The sequence below is a fragment of the Oxyura jamaicensis genome, chromosome 27, assembly GCF_011077185.1.
Source record: "Oxyura jamaicensis isolate SHBP4307 breed ruddy duck chromosome 27, BPBGC_Ojam_1.0, whole genome shotgun sequence".
NCBI lineage: Eukaryota > Metazoa > Chordata > Aves > Anseriformes > Anatidae > Oxyura > Oxyura jamaicensis.
Window position 1 is genome coordinate 4,366,506 of NC_048919.1, and position 7,734 is coordinate 4,374,239.

At 45.3% G+C, this 7,734-nt stretch overlaps 1 long non-coding RNA gene across 1 annotated transcript; it reads left to right on the forward strand.

Moving 5' to 3' along the window:
* LOC118178830 lies at nucleotides 1-1,408 on the forward strand. The gene is made up of 3 exons (XR_004756297.1): nucleotides 1-44; nucleotides 601-701; nucleotides 1,028-1,408. It is a non-coding gene; the product is annotated as an uncharacterized LOC118178830 (long non-coding RNA).
* Nucleotides 1,409-7,734: the final 6,326 nt, after the last annotated feature.

The following is a 7,734-nucleotide window of genomic DNA, read 5'->3' on the forward strand; positions in this document are numbered from 1 at the left end:
GCTCAGTACCGCGCCCTGCTGCAGGAGGGGCAGCAAGACATTGTGTAGGTATCCTGTCTGTAAATCAGGCATAAATTCCATCGCAGTCTTTTGTCTGGTGAAACTTGCAGAGGACAGAGCACACTGCTTTAAGCAGTCCCCAACTGTATTCTAAGTCTCACATTTTTTCACAGTAACTGCATTGAAATCTGTGTACTGCAATCTTAATAATCAAACGGAGGAATTGGGGCATACATACCCACTGATACATACCTCTGTACCCACTGATGTGCTTCCAGCCCCTCCTGGCCTGTTTGCTCAGAGTGAATTCCATGGGAGCAAATCAAAGCCAAACTGACGTACTGCCTTCAGTCAGCGTAGGTGCCAGCATGTTGGCCTGCGAGAGCAGAAGACCTACACGTGTACAGCCTTTTGTCATTTCTGCTTCTACAACTTCTCACAGTATATAAGCTGGAAGGGGGAGAAATAAAAAGAGATAAAGAAATATTTGTAAGGTCCAGGGACAGTCCAGCTGTTACACGGATTGCACAGTACGTCTCAGTCTGTCTGCTTACGACTGCGTTTATCATTCCCTTCATCAAAACTCCTCTCCTTGCACAGAATGCCTCAAGGAGCTCTCCAAGGCGCTCTCCAAGGAGGAAGAACCTCCCACTCCTATTCTTCCACTTCCTACTCCCACGGACAATCTGTTGAGAAGTCAGGTAAGGAACAGCTTCCAAAGAGGATCCTCATTTATCCCGGCCCCATGGTTTTCATGTTTCGTACTTCACCTCTGCTTGCCTGTCAATATTAACCCTTGTGGTACGGCTTCCACTTTTGCACTGATAACAAGGATTAAATGATTCCCAGTCAAATCTCTTAATTTCAGGCTGTCTTAGCTTCAGTTAAAGAAACAGGTTAAGCTTCTTGCCTGTGCTCTTGCTAAGTGGATGGCCATTTAAATACTGGATACATCTGAAATGTCTGCTGCAGGAGACTCTTGATTTCTCCCTCAAACAGAGTAATCATTTCTTCTTCTCTCCCACAGGGCAATCAAGAGTGTGTTAAGACACCACCGACGCTCTGGTCTTCTCTGATCTTCCTACTTCCACCTGAGCAGCCCCGGGTACAAAGTGCTGATACACAGCATGTGCATGGTGGTGCGCCTGCCCAGTGCACAGACTGATCTACAAGCATCATCCATCAAGCCAAGAGGAATCACTGCCAGGACTCTCCCCAAATTATCTACTTCTTCTTTTTGTACTGTTTTTCGTAATGCAGTCACTGTAATCCTCGTACAGTAATCTGCAGGGCCATTGGCATCTGCTTTCTGCTGGTAACGGTGCCTCTAATAAAACTTTACTTTTCTGCAATGCAAAGAAACCTGTGTGTCCGACGAGTGATTTGGCATATTAATGCTGCATAAACCCTCTAACGTGGGTGGGACAAATGAGATATACAGTCACCGAAAAATTACAGTTGGTTATATTATATAGCATGGCCCCAAAGAAAACTGCATCTCCAATTGAAGCAGACAATGTCTGGATAAACTATTAAAGAAGGAATTCCTGTCCAGATTCAGATTAAACTCAAGAGTGACACCTATGGGGAAGAAAAAGGGTGGGTGGAACCCTTTTTCACAGTGTACATTGCAAAGGATGTGTGTGCAAGTAGCTGATTGTTGCTTCTGTAGCTTGACAGAAACTATCAGGATTAATTAAAACCCCAATTTCAGGAAAAATTTGGTAATCTAAAACATTTCCCTTTGGGTGACCGAACAAGGCATCAGCCACATTCAGGCAGCTTCTCTCTCTCCCAGCTTTTAGGGGGCTCTCACTAGTCGTGTTCAATAAAAGCAACGATCCCATCAGGCAGGGAGAAGTATGCAAAGAACTTCTTGTAACACGAAGTTGAGCTGTTTGGATTATTCCTCCTGATATGTTGGAAGATCTGGGCTCTTGGCTTTTATTTGCTGGTTCAAAGCAAAGGACCTGAGCTGGGTTCTTTTATTTCATCTGAGCGTATCCCCAGCTCCACGGCGGCACAGTACTCTGCATGGCCATTTTTACTAAAACTGCCCCACTTCATGCAGCATGATTACATTATTTGAGCTAGACAGAGGAAGAACGACTGGCAGACTGACTCATTTAAGACTTCCAGATCTATGTTTCAGTCTTTCATTTGCAGAGGGCTGAGAAAGCAGCTGAACAGGGTCTGCCACATAACAGGTGAGTGATTCAAGGGCCGCCCTGTAACAAACAGGGTGGGTCTCACAAGCCTTCATTGTTCCCTGAACACCACAGAAATCACTAGCATTTTTTATTCTCTCACACAGCTTTGTACTTTGGTTTGCAAACAGACTCAGGGCAGTTAAATATCACCTTTTCAGATAACTCTGCATCACTCAGAAAGGCATCGAACTGCCCACACGTTACAATCCACGCAGAATCCATAGCACAGCGGAAAGAAAATAAAGAGATGAGTCAGGGGAAACCTTTCCTTGCAAAACAAAGGGGATTTGCAAAAATCTCTCTCTCTCTTGAGTCACTACATGACTCTCAGGCTGCTGTATAAGCTGCTGTATAAGCTAGGTTCATGCTCTGTCTTACTCTCATTCCACTTCTCGTACCAACTGGAGCTGACTACTTCAGAGCAAGGTCCAAAACTCAGCATTACTCAGCTATAATGGACTTTGGGATGAAATACCTCATTTGACCATAGCTTTACTAGAAAGAATGTTTCTGAGCCTGAAAAGGAGCCGCTTGCTCTCTAGGCTGGCTGTCAGGAACGTTACGGAGTCTCCTGCTCCCACCGGGGCAAGCCCATCGTAACCACAGAGCCCATGGAGACAAGACGGGGGCTGAAATCAGCGAAGCACAGCCTACGTTCGCAGATTCCATGCGAGGCAACGCTGATCTTTTGTGTGGCTGCACAGTTTGGGTCCTTTGGATAACCACAGTCTGATGGTTTCACCCTTTGCAGAGCTGGCAGTGCAGCGTGTCGGTTCCACCAGTGTCAGTTCCCACAGCATCCTCTAGTGGCAAATTCAGAAGATATGCAACCGGATTTTGCAACACACTTTCATACGGCCTCAAAATGAAATTCAAGGCTCAGACCTGGGAAGGTCTTAGGCCACTGAAGGAACAGCTTAAAACTTTGAAAATAACCTTACTGGGAAACAGAATCCCTACGTGCTCCTTCTTCTGTCTGCACTAACACAGCAGCCTGCGTTCAAACCTGACACTGCTTTCCGCTCCGGTTCAAGTTTCCTTCCCACACTGACAAAGCTGCCGACACACCTGCAGAGAAAACACACTGGGGGGAGTGTTATAAAACACTGCGTCCTGCTCCTTGCCTGATGGCAGCCCCGCTCTCTCTTTAGGGATCTTACCTCCTGAGAAATCAGATTCTTGAATCAAGACTATATAAAAAGCTTAAAATGGGTTTCCTGGTTACTTTTCCAATTAAGAAACTGCACTGCCCAAAAACAATGAAAGATTTTTTTTTTTTTCAACAGCATTTGTAGGAAAACTGACATTTTTAAAGAAAAAAAAAAAAAGAGTAATGAAATGGATGAATTTTTCCCGAGGTTAGCATTGTGATACCAGATGGGTGCTTCACCAAAACAGACAGGTTAGAAAATCATTCATTCTGAAGGGCTGGGGAGAGAGGCACTATCTGCTTCGTGTAACTCCGAAAGCTTTGAGGTAATTCCATAGGAAATCAGCAAGTTCAGAGTAAGTTAAAAACCTCCTGGATTGCTCCTGCTTGCATTAAATTAGCACGCAAGCTGTTCTGGCTCTGAGCTCGGCTCCCTGAGCAGCTGCCAGCCACAGCCGGGGAGCCCGGTCTTACCCAGGGAGAAGAAGCTACCAAGAACGAGGCTCCAGCAAGTGGTGCTGTGTTTAAAAAGTAGGCCTGTAGGGGGGACTGGAGACGTACAGACATTTTGTACTGTTACTGCTCACAAAGGTACCGAAGCATAGTCCGCCTCATAATCTTTGGGTGTGTTCAGGCTTCTTAATTCAGGAAATTAATCATCCCCACCTGCATAATGTGGCATTTTCAGGAAATTGGGGGAAGATGTGAGAGGAAAATAACTGGATAGGGAAGAGCCCAGAGCAAGAAGCGGCACCTAGCGAACCGAATCCTCGGGGGTGCTTCATGCAGGGTCGGGGCGGTCACCCAGCCACTCGAGCTGCTCTTGGCAAAGGCAGCAGCCAGGTACGGGCAGGCACAGCCGCCCACTGCTTCCAAGTCTTGCAGCTTTGGCGCTCTTGGCTGCGAGGAAGTGGTATCGCTGAGCTGCTGCCGGCAGCCTTTGGCCAGCAGAACTTCCTTCTCGGCCCCTGCCCCGGTCTCAAGTAATTAACAGAGAAAATCTGTCATTTACTCTGCCTCTGATAAAAAGCAGATGGATGAAATGAGCTGAAAAAGCCGCTTCTGTGACACTTCTCACTTTTGCCAGCCTGTCATAATCATGAAAAATAGCAGGCAAGCTGAGCAAACGCAGAAGTTCTTGCAGGAAAATGCACTTTTCTGTGCTGCAGGTACCATACTGCTATGAAGTTTCACGTAACACCTAACGTTCAGGAGGAGAAATGCCAAGAAACTTCCCGAGCGCTTGAAGTGTTCTCACACTACAGCAGACCCGAAGGGCAAATGCTCCCGCGGCTGATGCAGTAAAGGTCCCGTTTCCAATTTCGGGTGTGCTGGAGCTGCCTTTCGCAACTTGTTTAGCACTGCCTAAAGAGCAGTTTATGCGCAGCGCAATTACTGTTAACAACCCACTAGTTAGGAACCCACGCTCAGATGTGCGCTGCAAAGACTGGCTGCAGGGAACACCTTTCTGCTGGCATGCGCTCCGGTGCTTAACCAGCCCTGGCAGCAGGAGTGCGACTGTGGATCAAAGGCACTTAGAGCCTTATTCATCTACCTTTCCTTACCACATTTCTAATCTTAGTTCAGTTCTGCCCCGCAGCCTGACGCCAGTTGGACTGTCAAAAATGATGGCTGTACCAAAGGGTCACAGCGATTACATGCGCGTGAGTATTTTAAATAAATGCTGAAAGCTCCTTTCTGTTTAAAATGCTGTTAGTAACCGTGTCACTAGATTCATGCCGTTTTTATTAGTTATTAAAGCTGAACCCGTTAGAAAGGAGCGCAAAGGCACCCAGCAAGGATCTCCTTCTGCTTCGTTTGGTGGTAGCGGGCTGCCCAAAACACCCAGACAGCCCACAGCGACCTCAGTGTTCAAACGAGGGAATTTAAAGCAGAACATGGGTGCCAGGCTGATGGAAAACCCTGGGTTTCAGTTAGTTAATAGCCAGGACTGCCCCAGAAGGTAACCTGCTACACAGGAATCCTGTGAAATTTGCCTATAAACTAGTTCTTTGTGAACAGGGAGCCAAGCGTGGCAGTGACTCCCATGCTCTCTCCCTCCCGACGCGGTGTGCAGGATGCTCAAACACCGCTGCCCCAGCAGCAGCTCCTCGGGCCCAGAGCTGCAGGATTGGCAGTTTTCAAACAGAGATGTCGAGGCTCTGAGAATTCATCTCAAGCAAGAAGCAGCATGAAGCCACCTGTAAGGTCAGGAGAGGCCAAATCCTGGTGATGTGTCCCTCAGCAGGGCACTAGGAGAGCTCCTTGTTTCCTCATGCGATCCAGAAGGCGCGTTTAATGCTTGCAATGCAAAACCTCTGCCCGGGCTGGAAGCCGTGGCTTGTCACTGCGATTGGGATATAGACTTACAAAATTACAACAGAAAGAGTAATGTTCAAATATAAATGCAGACATATGATTCTGTGATTTAAGTATATAAACACACAAACGTAAATATACTTATGTTCTCCAAAGGTTTTCTAGACGTGAAGGGAATAAAACAACTCATGTCACTTTCTTCTATGACACCCGCTTGCTCCTTTCTCTGTATTTCAACCAGAACTGGATTTTTTTTAAGTAGGAATTTTCCATGTGGCCTACGGGAAACAGCCCTCTGATGAGCTCTAGGGCTCTCTTAACATGAATCATTGCAGAACTGCAGCTGACATGGCAAGCACTCAGCACGTACTTGGTTCCTCTGAAGCCTGGGACAGGTTTAGTCTATTTGGTTTTGGCAGGGGGCTCTGAGTGAGCTGCCTATTGCTGCCTGCAGAAACCTGACTTTTGGAACACCTCCTCTCATCGGTTAGAAGCTGGACTCTTCATAATGGTTTCCAGCCCCATCGTAACTTGCTGAGATTTACCACGCAGATAGCAGGTTAAAGGAAGTGTAAAAATACATCCAGTGACTTGTCTTTCACTCATCAGGGCTGGGCGTCCTAGCTGATCCTATCTTTCCACACCATCTTTAATCACGCTATAAGAAAATCCATTTTATTTTCTTGCCTCGGGAAAACTTTGTGCATTATCATTAGAGTTCTGGCTTGACGGAGGAGTCAATTCCAATTTATAAAGTTATTTATGCTAACAGGGAAACTGACAATATCGAGGTGTTTCAAAGTATGTGTCATGTCCAGTTTCAAGTATTTTTCAAGTATTTGCATTGTTCCCTGTTTGAGTTTGACATGATCTTTCATGTATTTTCCTCACAATAACCTATTGAAATATAAAAATGAGGAACATTGAGAAATGAAATGATATGTTCCAATATCACAAAAGAAGCCTGGAGCTGAACGGGAATCCAACTCTCTCAAGTTCAGCTCAAATACTTCCATTTCTGCTACTGAAGAACTAGACCCCTGGATAAAAACGAGCTGTCCTGCTGCATGTTACACTCGTAATTCCTTTCAAAAGTGAAGCCTTAAATCACCTCATTTCTCATTTCTCTCAGTACAGAAATTGGGGCACCGTGTGCATTTCTCTTCACCAAGTCCCATTCCTTCTACTCTGCAAAAATAGTAATTTTGAGAAAGTTAACAGTAGTGCCCTCTGCTCTTATCCACCCTCTTTTAAAACAGTTAACAGCTGTGTGTGCATGTGCTGGGACCTGCCTTTTCAGCACGTAAACATTCTTGTCTTTGAATCTCTTGGCACATACAGAGAATATTTGGCAAGGCAAGCCTTGTGAGGATTTGAAAAAAAAAAACATATAAAAATGATTAATTAGGGGATATGAAAGCAAGAAAGCTAAGAATTATATCTTGGGCAGACAATCAACACAGTCGTTTCAGTACCAGCCGCAGATCAGTTCTTGTTATCGCTGGTTCTTCCCACAAGGAAGTTTAAAGAAAAAATAGAAGAAAGTTTTGTGTTTGAATTAATGTTTCAAATATTTCATGGTATAAGGTTCAAATATTTCATGCCTATGATCTTTAACAGGAGAGAACATACAAAGTTAGGATCTGAAAAGCATACACGACACAACTGTAGGGTGGGGCAGCCAAAGTTTTGACAATCAAGAGAAAAGCTGAGGATTGAAAATGTGCATACAGAAAAGTCAGGAAGGTTAAAATGTTCGCGGAGTTCATTAATGGCAATTGTGTTCCCAGTTCAAGAACTTAACTGGAAGCAAATTTATCAGCATGTAAGAGAAATATATACCAGTGTTACGCAAGGGCAATAAAAAATGGTTTCCAACACAACTCATTAAAATGCCCTGACAAATATTTACTGTTCTATAAAGCAGTGGTGGCGAGGAAAGCAGAGCAGATAAAGGCAAAGCAGAACCAGGTCTCAGCAAGGAGCTTGGGTGTGGACTGCTTCCACGGGTCTGCTGGATGGCTTGACTTTAATACGGGTGTCTCCATCACCCTC